Consider the following 17,932-nt stretch of genomic DNA (forward strand, 5'->3'; position numbering starts at 1 on the left):
TTGAGATTCGCCTGTTCTTCGGAGATCTTTTAAACAAATGAGATTTATATAAGAAGGAGGAAACAATGGAGTTTGAGACTCACTGTATGTCATTTTCTATGCCGAGGTAAATTCAATTTTTGAATCTAGGGCACCTTTAAGACAAGAAAACTGTCTTTTTCTGAGAAATACTGACTAATGTACTTGCATACACATGTATTGCACTTCATTGTTATTTCAGTTATTGATTCAATTAATGAGAAATAAAAACACTTGGAAGCAAAAAAAAAAAAAAAAAGCAAATAAAGCTAAATAAAAAAATAAGGTCTTGAGTGATTGGTACACCTGCACCGAAACCACTCATGTGTGGGTGGGTTTTGATACTCACAGTGGCTCTCAAAAAAGCCCAGAACTGTTGACCCAACAACATCAGAAGAGACACCCTTTGACGAGATATGGCCCCAGCAGCTCTTTAGGAGAGCATCCGCTGGAGTTTGTGTGTCTGCGCTCTAATTATCCTGCCAGCTGTGCACAAAAAGATCTCTATGAATTAATCCTTTATCACCTGGCCTGCCTATATCCCCCCTCCTATGTGATATCACTAAAGGGCCTTTGACGAGCCACACACTTCTCTGTGTACAGTGCAGATCCAAACAAGAGAAAAAACCCCTGATGAAATGCTGCTTTGTGTTTGTTTTTGCCTGGTCCTAGAGGATCACATTGCTTCTGAAGACTCTGTCGCTCTCGGCAACAACATCTGCCTTGTGAGTGTGGGGCAAGTCCCTTCAGAGCAGAAATGCCATTTAACAAGACGTGAGGGATTTGAGTCAATGAGTGCTCAATGTGGTGAACTTCATCAGAGCAATGAATCTCTCCAAAGAGCTTATGGTGATGGCCTTTTTCTCTGCTTGCTGGCATGATCTCCTAATGGTGGGGTAGCTAACAACAGAACAACTGCGCTTTTGATTCTGTTTTTATGTCATACTGTTCCAACTGATCTGGATCTTTTAACTGAAACTGCTGTATGCACTGTTAAAAATTACTCTTTGATTATATATGTATGTATATATATATATATATATATATATAATATATATACATATATAATGTGGAAAAAAACCCTCTATGCTTTCTTTAGGTTTGCTTAGTATTTCAGAGTTCAACTTACACCTTTTAGGAATACAAGATGCAGCTTGTCTATTATGATATAATCAGATTTTTTTTTTTTTTTTTTATGTTGAAATGTTTATGTTTGTTCTACTTTCAATCAGATGGTTTTATTAGTTATTTAAGAAGTACTGAAGTAGACATATGTAAAGAAGTTTTTATTTCATGTGATGATTTTACAGTGTCCTTGTTACACATATTACATGTATTTACTTACTGTAGTAATAACTATAAATTATGTACAATTACATGCGACTAACCCTAAACCAAACCCTAATCCTAACCCTATAGTAAGTACATTATTGTTATTACTCAGTACTTAAAGGGTTAGTTCACACAAAAATGAAAATTATGTAAAGTAAAGTAAGTAAAGTGATCGGGTTGATGTGCGTGTTTATGTGTCACAAGCTTCAAATCAGAATTGATTTTCTGACATGCGCGCACCGCACAAACATACAGATAATATGCGCATAATATCCATTCTTTTACATTGACTCTTTATTTGTTTTAAACAGCAGACTTATTATTTATCCATTTCTGGTCATAATTTGGAGACAATGAGCATATGAACCGCTGTGCACGCAGTAAAAATGCCCCTCCCCGCGCCCATCTGTGGATGAGAATCCAAAACAAGGCCTGATGGGATGTTGTCCTGCTCCACTTCATAGACTCTGAGTGAAAGGAGAATTTTATAATGACAGGACACTCATTTAGGACATTTTATTCAGTGGGAAGAACAGCTTGTTCCACGTGTTATTATGACATTTCTACATCATTGCAGATGCGCAGTACTTTCCAGTTTGGGTTTTCAATCTGATCGAGTGTTTACATGCACTCTCGATTGTATTAGAAAAGGAATAAACCACCCCTTCCAATCTGATAGAAATTTCTTTCAAATCGAGCTCAGTCGGATCGATTAAAGGGTTAGTTCACCCAAAAATGAAAATTCTGCCATTTATTACTTACCCTCATGCCGTTCCACACCCATAAGACCTTCGTTCATCTTCAGAACACAAATTAAGATATTTTAGTTGAAATCCGATGACTCCGTGAGGCCTGCATAGGGAGCAATGACATTTCCTGTCTCAAGATCCATAAAGGTACTAAAAACATATTTAAATCGGTTCATGTGAGGACAGTGGTTCAATATTAATATTATAAAGCGACGAGAATATTTTTGGAGTGCCAAAAAAACAAAATAATGACTTATTTAGTGATGGCCTATTTCAAAACACTGCTTCAGGGCACAAATGAATCGGTGTATTGAATCAGCGGTTCGGAGCGCCAAAGTCACGTGAGTTTGACACACAATCTGAATCATGATTCGACACACTGATTCATTATGCTCATTATATGATTCATTATATGAAGCAGTGTTTTGAAATAGGCCATCACTAAATAATTCGTTATTTTGGGGTTTTTTTGTGCTCCAAAAATATTCTCGTCACTTTATAATATTAATATTGAACCACTGTACTCACATGAACTGATTTAAATATGTTTTTAGTACCTTTATGAATCTTGAGAGAGCAAGTGTCATTGCTGGAGGCCTCACGAAGCCATCGGATTTCAACTAAAATATCTTAATTTGTGTTCCGAAGAATAACGAAGGCCTTACGGGTGTGGAACGGCATGAGGGTGAGTAATAAATGACAGAATTTTCATTTTTGAGTGAACTAACCCTTTAAGGTGTTTAAGTTAAAGCTTTTCAGTCAGATTGAACCATCAATCTGATTACGGATTATTTGGTTGCATGTAAATGTAGCCAAAGTGGTAGTTGCGTAGACTGTCAATGGAGGGACAGAAAGCTCTCAGATTTCATCAAAAAGATATAATTTGTCTTCCGAAGATGAATGAAGGTCTTACAGGTGTGGAACGACATGAGGGTGAGTAAATAATGACAGAATTTTCATTTTTGGGTGAACTAACCCGTTAAGATGTTGTGGCGAAAAGAGAGTTAGATATTATACTTCTCTCAAAAACACTATATTTTACTCTGTTTGTGTGCTGCAGGACAGAACACCTGCTTTACCAGCACAAGCAGGCCTTAGAATCACTCTAGTTGTCGGATGTCCAGTGCCCAAGAGAGCTGGAGATGAAGTGTACACTAGCATGTGTAATTACAAGCTCTGCAAACCATGTGAGTACACTACTAAACTCCACTCATGAAAGCCTGTCCTCCTGCATGACATCACAACCATACACATGTCACAAGAGGGACTTTGAGACCTTCCTCAACTTAATGAGCCCCCTGACAGTCCTAACCTCATTTTTGTTAAATTGGCTAATTAAAAAGACATTTACGACACAAATAAAACCAGTGTGCATTAAACGAACACTGCTTCAGTGGATATACCTTTTTTAAACAGAATAAATCCACTCCTTTAGACTTCATTTCACAATAAATAGCAACCCGAGAGGACATTAACCATTTTGATGTTGATATAACAACATAGAAATCAACTAATAAAAGACAACAAGTGTGAATGTATTACAATGAATGAATTTTAATGAGTCATTTAAAAAAAAAAAAAAAAAAAAAAAAAGGTTGATCTATGGTGTGCTTTAGTGGTGTGTTAGTTCAGTATATTTGTTTAAGTTTATTTTACCTTTAATTAATCATTCAAGTTTAATATAATATAATTCAGCTTTTAAAGCTTGGCTTTATAAATCTTGTTCCAACATTTAGAGACTTGTTTTGTTACTGTTTCAATCAACATGTGTAGTCTTGATCATGTTAATTAAACCAGAAATGGCAGGAATACTGTTAACTTTTTTCCCTCACTCCTCTTCTCTATTGTATGATCTGTTAGCAAGAGACAATTTGCATTATGTGGCATTAGTGAAGGGATTAGGGAACATGATTTATGCCGGGAAGACATTCTTCATTTTCGCAAATGAGTTTCCATTCCCAGTTGAACAATGGAGCACTGTCTGACCCTCCCTTAATCTCAGTGAACAAAAAGGGCTTGCTAAACCATAACTTTGGGACCTTGTTATTCAGACCGTGATTAAACCAGTGCTCCTAAATTAACATTACGTTGGATCTCTATTAATTCTCTGTATTATCAGTGTTAATCACAAGTTAGCAGCCAATCAACAATGACCGAAAGAAAAAAAAAAAAAGAAAAAAAAGACTGCTTTCTGGTGCATAGGTATCTGCTGTTTCAAATGGATGAGCCTGATTACTAATTTACTCAGGAAAAAAAAAAAAAAAACACACACACACACAAAAGCGGTAAATTACTGAATGTACCCAGGCAATTATCCTTTCAGAATATACTGTGTCCTTAATCAATACAGGATTGTGTAGGCACTGCCAACATGTTCCCTAAATATCTACATAAAATAAAAATAAATAAAAGGTGATTCATGCCTTCTTTTTTTCTCTTTTGGTTGTAAATAAATAATCTCACATAGCCAGATCTTTGACAAATCACCAAAAGAAAGGTCTAGTGCACATGTATGCTGGCCAAAACTGTCACCATTTAGGTAGCTTTATCTAAAATGGATTGTAGAACAATATTTGACTGTCATTAATAATAATAAATAACAGTAATACCCCGCTAGAAATTTTACGTTTCCAGAACATTCTCAGAACGTCCCCATTGGTATTAAGGATGTTGTCTAGTAACGTTCCCAGAACGTTCAGAGACGGTCATGATGTGGAGTTCTTTTAAGGTTTGGGGGATGTTATTTGGTGGACCTTCAGGGAACATTCAGGATGTTCTGGGAATGTTTAGGGGACTATTACTATAGGACTTTCTGTTAACTGCCCAATGTCCTCTTTGTAACGTTCTCGTGCGACCATAAAATAACCAAAATAGAACGTCCCCCTAAACTCGTATAGGGAACGTTATTAAATTATATATAAGGCCTTCGTTAATCTTCAGAACACAAATTAAGATATTTTAGTTGAAATCCGATGGCTCCATGAGGCCTCCATAGACAGCAATGACATTTCCTCTCTCAAGATCCATAAAGGTACTAAAAACATATTTAAATCAGTTCATGTGAGTACAGTGGTTCAATATTAATATTATAAAGCGACAGGAATGTTTTTGGAGCGCCAAAAAAAACAAAACAAAATAACGACTTATATAGTGATGGCCGATTTCAAAACACTGCTTCAGGAAGCATCGGAGCACAGATGAATCAGTGTGTCGAATCAGCTGTTCGGAGCGCCAAAGTCACGTGATTTCAGCCGTTGGCAGTTTGACACGCGATCCGAATCATGATTCGATACACTGATTAATTTATGCTCCGATGCTTCATGAAGCAGTGTTTTGAAATCGGCCATCACTAAATAAGTCGTTATTTTGTTTTGTTTTTTGGTGCTCCAAAAATATTCTTGTCACTTTATAACATTAATATTGAACCACTGTCCTCACATGAACCGATTTAAATATGTTTTTAGTACCTTTATGGATCTTGAGAGAGCAAGTGTCATTGCTCCCCCTAAACTCGTATAGGGAACGTTATTAAATGACCAACAGAGGACCATGTGGGAATGTTCAGTTAATGTCCCAAATATCTTCTTTGTAACGTTCTTTTTTGACCAAAAAATAACCAAAATGGAATGTCCCCCCTAAAATCATATAAGGAACCTTGAACTGCAGCACTTTCACTACCAAAAGAGGACGTTTTAGGAACATCCCAAATGTTTTGTAAAGGTTTGGAATTTTCGTCGCCTTTAGAGAACTTTTAGGCAAAGTTGTGCAAGGTCCTGAGAACGTCGCCTTCTACGTGGGTAGTAACAATATATACAATAATAATAACAATAATAATAAAAAATAAGTAACAGGATGGGAGTTTTTGCAAACGGTTGTAGAGAAAACATGAAAAATAAAATGGTTAAGACCAAGCATACCACACGAGTCCTGAAAAGTGAAGCCAAAGAGTTTCGATCACCCCCCGGTGGCTGGATGCAGTATAGCTCATAAACCCCACCCTCTCCATGTAATGTAATGGGATGTGAGACAAACTAAACAGTCAAATTACAAGCAAAAAGATTCGTAAAGCTTCATGAAGCAGTGTTTTGAAATCGGCCATCACTAGATATTGTTGAATAAAGTCATTATTTAGGTTTTTTTTGGTGCACAAAAAATATTCTTGTCAGTTCATAACATTAATGTTGAACCACTGTAGTCACATGAACTGTTTTAAATATGTTTTTAGTAGCTTTCTGGGCATTGAAAAATGAGATGATCTTAATATCCTAATTTGTGTTCTGAAGGTGAACGATGGTCTTACAGGTGTGGGACGACAAGAGGAGAGTAATTAATGACAGAGTTTTCATGTTTGGGTGAACTAACCCTTTAACTTTAATTTCTTTAAACTCTTAATTTCCAGAACTATTTATTTTACACCAACATAATGTGTTGTTCTGCAGTATTAACTGATTCTGCGAGAGTGTGGGCGGGACCTTGATATCGGTGCTCCATTATTGCACTCATACTGCGCACACTCAGGCTCAAGTTCACCACACGCAGACTCGAGACTCAAGATGTCAGCGCCATATTGGCACACTGAGGGCTTCACTTACTACAATGGAAGAGAGTGAAGGTGTATCAACTGTCTTTTTTTTACAGTCTATGGTTAAGACCATTAAATGACCACTAAATATTTTGTGCTTGGAACTAATATTTACGATTCTCCGCTTGAAGGAAACATTACTCCTAAAGACTGCATGAAGTCAGAGCTAGCTATATTGCTAAAAAAAAGTGGAAGGGACAGGAAATTGCACTAGCCAGACTCAAACCCACATTTCCCACATTAGCACCATGACTCAATGTCTCAGTGCACATACGCTAACCCCCAGGCCACAGCACTGACAATTTCTGCTGACTTAAAAATATCAATGTCTTCTGGTGAGTAAATTGCCTCAGGCTGAAGCAAATGAAGATGTTTGAAGACGTTCCCGTGTTATTACAGCCGGTTTGTTAGGTGTAATCAATGAGAGAGGATAGGCGTGAGGAGAAGGCAGAATGACTGGCAAGGCCCTGACTGTACTGGCCAGGTGCAGAGTGAGTAGGGACCTCCCTGTTAACACATGGCACACCACTCAGCCAGGGAGATTAATGGGTCTGACTGCATGGCAGCGGAGCGGCCAGGGATCAGGGAGTGTAATTGCGCTGGGGCAAGTATGGACATGGACAGCTGCGCATAGCAGGAGCCAATCACACCTCGTCATCCCTGCCATACCTCCAGTTGTTCACCCTAGGTAAGAGTATCCAAGTCCGAACCGTGATAGGATACCAAGATTAGGAGTCTAGGTGAGTGAAAAGGTGTTTTAACTTCTATCTCAAAAGCAATTTTTATGTAATAAAAGTTCTATTTTGGTTAAATGATTGTAGAAGCAGTTTTGTGGGTCTGGGTCATGTGTTAAGACTTTGAGAGAATCTGTTTCAGAAACTTCGGTAAAAGCTATGTTTTTTACATGTTAGACCACTGCACACTATGTACAGTAAGGAGTAGATCTGTAAGTTTATCCTCTGGAAAATATTTATGTGGAAATGATCCCATGTGCAATTATACGCTTTCGTGTACTTGAAACCACAAATTTAAAGCGTAACACATTTGCGTTCAAAATGAACATCTCATTATAGATATGAGAGATGTTCACAATGAATATATCTCATATCTATAATGATGAAATTGCATTTCTGCCTCTCCCAGGCAAATTTAACATCCTGCTCATAACAATCTGCCTCTTGCTCTGCATAAACTGTTTTGACACCCACATGCTCATATTATTTCACTGAAGTCCTTGTTCCAGCGACAGATGTTTAAGACAATGTAAATTCACTGGTGACATTGAGATGGTACTTTGCTATTCAAATGAGCTCTGTCTAAACAGCTCCTGTATTGGTTCGAAATATCAGTGTCTCTATAAACAGCTGTGACCCCACGCAGGAAGTCAGGCATCCCACTTCCTGTGGCAAGCTGTGCCGCTGGCTCTCCTGGCCAGAGATGGCTTTCTAATTGGTGTCCTCTCACCTCTTTATACTGAGATGCTCCTGTTTGACAGTTCTTGGCAGCAGGATGAATGTCCTTGAAGAACAAAAAAGTCAAATCCAAAACCTGTAAAAGTAAATCACTTTACGTTCAAGGGTTTTGAAGAGAAAAAGAATACCTGATGAATTCTTCAAAGACGCAAAAGTTTGCAACAAAATCCCAAACATGGAAGGAAATTTAAAAATGTTGTATTGTCGCATTTCAATTTAGAACTCAATCTGTGCTTAATTTACTGATAATAATTTGTACCCTGACTTTAGCTATTAGTTTCCTTTCTGATAACTTTCAAGAAAGGGAAATACAGTTATCTCTAAACTGAGTTATATATCCCTTATATTTTACTGAAATAATGTTTAAAAACAATGCACACTTTGGTAACAAGCAATCTGTATGGTGATTTTCTGAAATGGGGACATTTTGGGGATTTTTTTAGTTCAGTGTAAATTAATGGTTTTACTTAAAGCTGCAGTCCGTGATTTTTGGCCCTCTAGCGGTTAATAAACAGAACTGCATGCGTCATTGTAGCCGGAGCTACTTTTCTATGTGTATGTCTATGGCGAGTCACGCAGTTACTGTGATACTCTGCGGCGGGTCCTACCAGTCCGGTCTGAAATAGTCCGAATATAAACACTTATTATAAGTGTACCATAATGATTCAGGGTAAGACAAAAAAATGGTTTGGAAAATGAATTCATGTTGTACAGTCTCATTGTATAATTTTTGTACACTTTTTGAACACAAAAAAAGTTTAGGACAGCAGCTTTAAATTTTACACTTCTGGTGTAAAATAAAGCAATAAGCCCCAAGAAGCCATGGTTTACTGTGAATCTATAACAGCTAAGGGCTGTTGTTAGGCACAACGTTGAGCGGAGTGCCTAAAATCCCCTTAGCTGTTATAAATTCACTATAAATCACGGCTTCACAGGGCTTATTGCTTTTATAAAATGGTTACCACACAATACAAATATTAAAGCCAAAAAATATGTATCAATGCAACTTTCATGAAGTAAATTAATTAAAAGCCTTCCTTCCGCAGGAAAAAATAGTCCCTGATGGTGAACAGCAACAGAAGTTATATTTATTACGCCATTAGATAGCAGCAAAGTTGTCTTTATAAGTCACTCAGTCACAAAGACTTTAATATTGAAACTTGTTTTGAACAAGGAACAAGACACAAATGACAAATTTGCTTTTACTAGTGCTGTCAGTGTCAGCAGGGCACAGGAAAACCCATTAAATGTTAAAAGGACAAGATCGCAGCGGATATTCAAACAGATTTTTATTATGAACATAGGACTGACCTGAAGGAAAATGCTAATTCTAAATGCAGGTAATACACTCGGTCACTCGATATCTCCCTCACAATACGTAATGCAGTAAGCTCCAATGAACAAAATCAATTGAGAACAAACATATGTTTACGTTGCTAAGACAGACGCAGAGGCACTCAGTGGCGCAGCGATACTAATGTTATGCGGTCAGCTGAATGTTTTGGGGAATTTTACAATGGCTTCGAACACGGCTCAACCAATCAGAATCAAGGGCCGGAACTCTCCGCTTTATAAAAATCTTTATCTTACACGTCAACAACCAATAAAATACTATTTTATATGTTTACATTAACATTCTATTTGTTATAAATAAATATTTTTATTATATATCAAAATTAATATCAAATGAGCATTTTAAGCATAACAAATATTATAACTGATTTTTAATATTCACCTTCTTTTCGACACTGCAGGTGTCATGGTGGTCTCAGGCAGAAGATGTAATGTATGTATCTTCGATTTCACTAAAAACTGTCTCACAGATCGTTATTTCATCTGAGTTGGTGAATTTTCAGAGCGATTGCTCTAATCTTGCGACGCAAATTTTACAGGCGGGATTTGTCATGTGACCAGTGTAATAGGCCAATCATAGCGCGGTGGGGGCAACCAGTTAAGCACAAACCCCGCCCCGCCACCGATTCTAAAGATTTTATTGGTCAGTTCATTAGTTCTGTAGAAAAAAAGAACAATTTATACTCTGTTTAATCCCATATTTGTTTTGTTGACTAGCAAACCAGTTTAACCCGTTTTAAAATATATTTTTTTCAGCAAGGTATATCTACAGTACAAGACAAAATGGTGGGTAAAATATGGAAATAAAAGTTTTTGTACAGACAAGTGAACTTTTTGCCTGTTGTGACAGGCAAAGAAATGCTTCATGGGACCGAAATCGAGAGGAGGCTCTTGGGTATGAAGAATTTACATGTCACAGTCATGCAAAAGCCTAGATAAATAATTCATTTGACCCAGGCAAAGGCTGTTTTAAGAGGTCATCATATAGCTTCATAAGCAATGAGAGAGCTGACAGCAAGCAGGTCAAGTGTTGTCCTCAAAACCTTGTTTTCTGAAAGGGTTAGCTTGGCAGCAGCTGTTCAAGTAAGCAGGGAAGTGACCTGCTCAGTAAACCATAAATAAGTTAGAAGAATATGCAATGACTTCGTAGGAACGGGTGTTGTTTACATTTCACCTTGCTTTGGAAGGCTTGACACAACTTGAATCTGTACCACATACTGTAGTAATTACTTTAATTATGCCACATTTTGGTAAATCATGAAATAAAATGACTTAGTATGTCATAATTTCAACTTTTCTTATAATCAGTGTTGGGGAAGTTACTTTTAAAAGTAATGTGTTACAATATTGTGTTACTCCCTAAAAAAGTAACTAATTGTGTTACTTAGTTGCTTGTTATGCAAATTAATGGGTTACAGTTCTTTTGCATTTACTCTTTCTCACCTGGGCTGGGCTTGCTTCTTTGTTTTTTTCATAACAAAAAAGTTGTATTTTTGGCAAATGTAAAGGTCCTTTCACATGCCTCAGGCTGAAGGAAATGTCAATTTACGCCCGTACAGTAGAGGGCGCAGCTCTTTAGGCTGTCATTCTGGATCACGGAAGAATAGAACACATGACAAGAAAGTTCAACACTCTTACTTCAATAATAAAAAAAGGAAACACAAATGTTTATGTAAAGTCATTTTTGCTTATTAGTATGGTTGAATTGTATCATCAAAGTTAAAGGTCCCGTTTTTCGTGGTTTTTTGAAGGTTTGATTGTGTTTATAGTGTGCAATATAACATGTGTTCATGTTTCGCGTGTAAAAAAACACAGTATTTTTCACATAATTTACTTATCTGTATACCGCTGTTTCCACTGTCATAAAAACGGGCTGATGACTTCCTTGTTCTATGAAGTCCCTCCTTCAGAAATACGTAACGAGTTCTGATTGTGCCAGCGGTTCCTGTGTTGTGATTCGACAGCAGTTTAGCGCATCTTGCCCGGAAAGGTCACGCCTCTTACCATAACGTGGAGATGCACGCGCTCAGTGTTATTGTAAACATGTCTTTAATTTTACCCTATCAATTTGAGCCGGAATCAGACCTGGTGATTGGACAAACACACTCTACAAACGCAACTCTTGTGTATTCCTGTGGGCGGAGGTTAGTCAAAGAACTGTTTTAGTGACGTCATTAAAGAAGGAAGTAGAGGGATGTAGTCCAAACTGGCCGTTCGATGTAGGCGACTTCTGTTAAATAAAATATCTCGCTTGGCATTGAACTTTGAGCTTTAAAATTTTACAGATTTTATTTATACTCTAACAACAACATTACACACTAACTAAAGTTTAAAACATGGGATCACGAAGAACGGGACCTTTAAACAGCAAAGACATTGGTTAATAAAGTGAGATTAAATACATAAAGTATATTTGTATCATTTAACACTTAATTATTGCAGGTTTGTGCAATATTCTGAGTTTGTATTCCACTGTTTTAATTCTTTTGAGGTATACTGAATGTTTTTGTGCAAGTGAGATGAGAAAATGCATTCACACATTTATTCTAGAACTACATTAATCATCATGTTCACACAACGAACACAACACCTCTGCATTTACACCTGATTTCTATTAACATGAGAGTTGTCAGTCAAAAAGTGAAAACAAACAAAGTATCTTACATTACTTATTTGAAAAAGTAACTCAGATATTTTGTTGTAAGTTGAAAAAGTAATGTTACTTTACTAGTTGCTTGAAAAAACTCAAGTTACTTGTAATGTATTAACCCAACACTGCTTGTAAACCCAAATAAGTTGGGCTGACTCAAAAGAAATTGAGGTAATCAGTTATATCAAATTATTTGAGTTATGATGTTCCCAATTTTAAATAAGCAGAACTATCAAGTTTTGAGTTTGTAGTACTCATGCATGTTAACTGCTCCTAACCTGAAGTACTGAGCTAGCTAACTCATACATTTTGATAGCACTTAACAAAATATTAAGTTAATTTTTTAATTTTTTTTATTTTGAGTGCTTGCATATCAAATGAGTCATTTACTTGACTGTAAACCCTAATAAGAAATTTCAGAAAATGCCAATTTGCTAATTTGCTAACATGTTAACAATAGCATGGTATAACACTTACTGAATGAGTACAGCAACTTAAATCATGTCTCTTACAGTACCTGCTCTCAAACTAAACAGCATGCACCACTTGTCACCATGATGGTAACTCTCCAAAAACCCACATGAACAGAAACTCTTTTAAATTAGCATAACAAAACATAAATCACTACTAAATCCCCCCCCCCAAAAAAAACATCATATAACACTTTACTTTAGCACTGACTTTCTCTTTCCAGTGCCATGGGCAAAGCATGCTGGAAAATAGAAATCCCAGCCCAGTTTCAGTTAAACTTAAAGGGATAGTTCATCCAAAAATGAACATTCTGTCATCATTTACTCACCCTCAATTTGTATAAATTTCTTTGTTCTGTTGAACAAAAAGGAAGATATTTTGAAGAAAGTTTGTAACTAGGCTGCTTTGGGGCACCATTGACTTCTATAGTAGGAAAAAAAAAAAATTACTATGGCAGTCAGTGGTGCCCCAGAACTGTTCAGTTCCCCACATTCTTCAAAATATCTTCTTTTGTGTTCAACAGATTAAAGAAATGTATACAGACTTGGAACAACTTGAGGGTGAGTAAATGATGACAGAATTTTAATTTTTGGTTGAACTATCCCTTTAAGTTAGTATAAATGAAAAGAAGTAAGTTCATACAACTCAAAAACAATTCAGTTTACCTGAAATATGTCAGTGCTGTGAACTCAAAAAAAGAAAAGCAAAATAAAGTTCTAAATACTCATAACCGTTAATTTAACTTTTTTTTTTTTTTCAATTTACGTTTGTCCTACTCAAACCAATTAATTGAGTGCTAGAGTTTACAGTGTAATTATATATATTTTTTGTCATAATTTTGATTTTTTCATAGTGACTTTGTATTCCATCATTATAAGATTTTATGTTAATATACTTTTATCTAATAATTTCATTTTTTTATGTAATAATTTTAAGTTTTTAATCTCATATTTTGATCTCATTATGATTTACCAAAGCAAATATGTATCTAAAATATGCATCTTCTATAAATCATTGTATTACATTGTATATTATTGTTATTATATAATGAGTAATGATTATGAATAACATGTGGCTCAAAGGGCAATGCCAGGATGGCGGATGCCTTCAAGATGTACAGTAACTGAACATAATTTAGCAAAAACCCTTTACAAAAAGTTATGTTGGAAATCTGAGTTCCAACATGTTTTCTTTCTTTATTATTTCTTTCTTTTGATTTTTTTTTTTTTTTTTTTTTTTTTTTTTTCTTAGGTGTAAACCATCTGTTTGTCTGAATCACCAGATTTCCCTCTGAGAAGGTCCACCTGCAGTACATTGTCTCACCTGTTTGACACTATCACATGGTGGGCGCTCGCATCCGTTGATTGCTTCAGCCGTGGTTTTTGCAGGAGTCTCCTCGGGAATGGAACAATCTGTCCATTCTCAGTAGAGTACTTTTTTAATGAAAAGCATAGAACTGCCGCACAAGGTGTTTGGCAAAGCTTCATTGTGTGGGTGCCAGAAGTTGCATTATGCTCCATTTTTTACTTAAACAGTATTTTCTTGGCAATGATTTGGCTGACAACATTGAGTCAAATGTACACTCACATCAAATATGTCAAGTTCATAAAAAAAAAAAACCTTTGATTTTAATACTAATAGTTCACTTACCATGCACTTCTCTATGAGACTGCCAATAAATTCAAAGCCAACCTTGAGAGAGAGTGAGAGAGAGAAAAAAATGAGGTGATATATAAAAAAATAAAAATTAGTGCTATTATTTTATGACTTGTAAGTTGGGTTGTTAATCAATAAAAAAATGTAAGCAAATTAATTACATAATGTGCTGATTGGTAAATCACAAATAATCACAAAATAATTAGAATTTGCTTAGAGAAGCACTCTAATTAAAGGGTTAGTTCACCCAAAAATGAAAATAATGTAATTTATTACTCACCCTCATGACGTTCCACACCCGTAATACCTTTGTTAATCTTTGGAACACAAATTAAGATATTTTTGATGAAATCCGATGGCTCCGTGAAGCCTCCATAGCCAGCAATGACATTTCCTCTCTCAAGATCCATTAATGTACTAAAAACATATTTAAATCAGTTCATGTGAGTACAGTGGTTCAATATTAATATTATAAAGTGACGAGAATATTTTTGGTGCACCAAAAAAACAAAATAACGACTTATTTAGTGATGGCCGATTTCAAAACAATGCTTCAGGAAGCTTCGGAGTGTTATGATTTGAATCATGTGTCGAATCATGATTTGGATCACGTGTCAAAGCGCCAAACTGCTGAAATCAAGTGACTCTGGCGCTCTGAACCGCTGATTCGACACGCTGAATCATAACGCTCCGAAGCTTCCTGAAGCAGTGTTTTGAAATCGGTCATCACTATATAAGTCGTTATTTTGTTTTATGGCGCACCAAAAATATTCTCGTCGCTTTATAATATTAATATTGAACCACTGTACTCACATGAACTGATTCAAATATATTTTTAGTACCTTTATGGATCTTGAGAGAGGAAATGTCATTGCTCCCTATGCAGGCCTCACTGAGTCATCTGATTTCAACAAAAATATCTTAATTTGCGTTCCGAAGATTACATAAAGTGTTTCTGTTCTGCATATTAGCAGAAAACTGAGCCAAGATTTACACATGTAAGAATAGGCCTCGGACAGACTGATTGCCACAGCCAGAAAATAGGTGAATTGTCTTGTTAAATGGACAATTGTGAATCAATTTTATTTCTGTATTGACTGATGTGTGGGTGAGGAAAGCCACCTCTTTCTATTAAGACAAATCATTAGCAATCCTTCTTGACGTGTGACATTATTTGCCAATGAGGCCTCTTCAGACATTCACCAGGATGGTACATATTCTGGAGTACAGTAAAAATTGACAGTTTTATTATTCTTGACAGGCACACAAATTACTTTTAATAAAGCTGAATTCTCAGCCAGTCTGACGTATTGTTAACTACCCCCGCAGACGAGAGGGTAAGAGAATATCACTTTGTGGAAACTGCCTGAGATTTTTAGTCGGAAAATGCTTAAACCAAGATAATTCATTTTGTTGTGAGCCAGGCTGACTGTCAGGAAGCAGACTTTGACAAGGAAACCGACTCTGACCTTCAATTAGACTCTCGAATGATAATGCTGTGGGGAGAAAGTAGAAAAAACGTTAGTGCAAAAATCAATAGCTCATTTTCTCCTTTTTTGTATAGGGATTTTGATGTTTGCTGAGATAAAGGCTGACAAGACTTAGGAATGGAGTGTTGAAATGAACTTGAAAAGCAGAGAAATTGTCACTATTGCATGGACTCCATTCATTTTGTCCCCGATTTACAATTATTTTGCAAATGTTATACAGAGGTCCTTCAGTGAGGAAAACTATTTTATTAAATCATTCTCTTGAATCTACAGTATATGCTTTAAATACAGCTACAAACACACACACACAGACACACACACACACACACACACACACACACACACACACACACACTTGATTTTTGTCAAAATATCAGTTATTTCAATTATGTATCTTTATAAAAGCACTGAATTCTTGCCAGCTGCATCAGCTGTGTCAGTGTTATTTTAGTATTACATGAGATACTTTTCAAATTTGTATAGATATTTTGAATTCATTTTTTATATTTCCATTTTAGTTTTCAAAGTTAAATCATTTTGTTGTGCCTTGGCATTTTGAATAGTTGTTGTTTTTGTTTTAAATATGTCTTTTTTTATGTTTTATATGTTATTTAAAGTAACGAAAATGTATTTTTTTAATAGTTTAGTACTGTGGTAGAAATTGCCCTACGCACCTGATTCATGTTAAACCGGTGGCCTGTTGCATGAAGCCAGTTTCAGATGCTGCCCAGGTAAATTTGAGATTAGTTTGAGCAAACTCAATTTTTTTGGGCTCAAGAAGGTGGATTGGTTTTTAGCGGTGTTCATCACCATGGTAACTTACGCTACACAGCTAACCTGCTCTGGAGCAGGTTTTATTCTGGGTTAGAAATCGGAAACTGAAACTGGACCAATCAGCTGTGAGTAAAGTGACACGTACTATCTGATGCAATAAAGCCACTCCCCCACTATTTCAATTTAGCTGAAAAGCTGTTGATAAGCTGCTAGTAGCTTCCTTTGTGATAACATGTCCTTTTGCTGTTAAAGAAAAAATAAATGTTTAAAACAAAAAAAATATATACAAATTTTATAAAAATTTGATTGACTGATTGTAGTTAAAGGGGTGGTTGATTATGATTTCTCTTTTTTAACTGTAGTTAGTGTGTAATGTTGCTGTTTGAGCATAAACAACATCTGCAAAGTTACAGCACTCAAAGTTCAATGCAAAGGGAAATATTTTCTTTTAAAGAATTATCTGTGGGGGGCTATAACAAGCTTCTTCCCAGGTTAGTGACATCACCGGGTTAGTGACATCATTCAATTCAACGCTGGATTTGCACAAAAGATTAACATGACGGCACATGCTAGTCAATGAGTTGAATCAACTTCACAGCAACTACATAAATGTATCCACTAACCATTCAGAAACGTCCAGTTTCATTCTAAAAGTTGTAATTTCATCAGTGTCCGACTCCGGTTTGAACAATGTAAGGCTGAACACCATTACTGACAATCCTCATTTTGGCTGCGTGAGATTCTCCAGCTTTGTTGTTGTTGAGCCTCTTCTGGAAAGGGGGCCAGGAGCAGCAGCTCATTTTCATTTGTAATTGGACATGCTATAATAATATGATCTGTGGGGTATTTTGAGCTGAAACTTCACAGACACATTCTGGAGACACCAGAGACTTATATTACATCTTGTGAAAGGGGAAATATAGGTCCCCTTTAAGACTTTAAGGTCTGTCTCTATACAGAAACTGGAGTAAAAAGTGTGACAACTAGCCTCGTGTCACTTTCTGTTGGTGTTTAGTTTCATTTTAATGGACTTTCAGTTTGTTTCTCTTCAGTTATTTTTTCTTGATTTAGTTCATTATCATTGTATATTTAAAGCGATAGTTCACCCAAAAATGAAAAGTTGATGTTTATCTGCTTACCCCCAGTGCATCCAAGGTGACTTTGTTTCTTCAGTAGAACACAAATGATGATTTTTAACTCCAACCGTTGCCGTCTGTCAGTCAAATAATGGGAGTGAATGGAAACTCGAACAATAAGAGTCGAAAAAACGTGCACAGACAAATCCAAATTAAACCCTGCGGCTTATAACGACACATTGATGTCCTAAGACACGAAATGATCGGTTTGTGCGAGAAACCGAACAGTATTTATATCACTTTTACCTC

At 36.2% G+C, this 17,932-nt stretch overlaps 1 long non-coding RNA gene across 1 annotated transcript in view; it reads right to left on the bottom strand.

Moving 5' to 3' along the window:
* The window catches only part of LOC125259408, a 121,127-nt gene extending 112,902 nt beyond the window's left edge, over window positions 1-8,225 (bottom strand). Inside the window, exon 1 of the long non-coding RNA XR_007182791.1 lies at window positions 8,146-8,225. This is a non-coding gene — a long non-coding RNA (uncharacterized LOC125259408). The remainder of the gene's footprint in view (window positions 1-8,145) is intronic.
* Window positions 8,226-17,932: the final 9,707 nt, after the last annotated feature.

Source organism: Megalobrama amblycephala, linkage group LG23 (assembly GCF_018812025.1).
Source record: "Megalobrama amblycephala isolate DHTTF-2021 linkage group LG23, ASM1881202v1, whole genome shotgun sequence".
NCBI lineage: Eukaryota > Metazoa > Chordata > Actinopteri > Cypriniformes > Xenocyprididae > Megalobrama > Megalobrama amblycephala.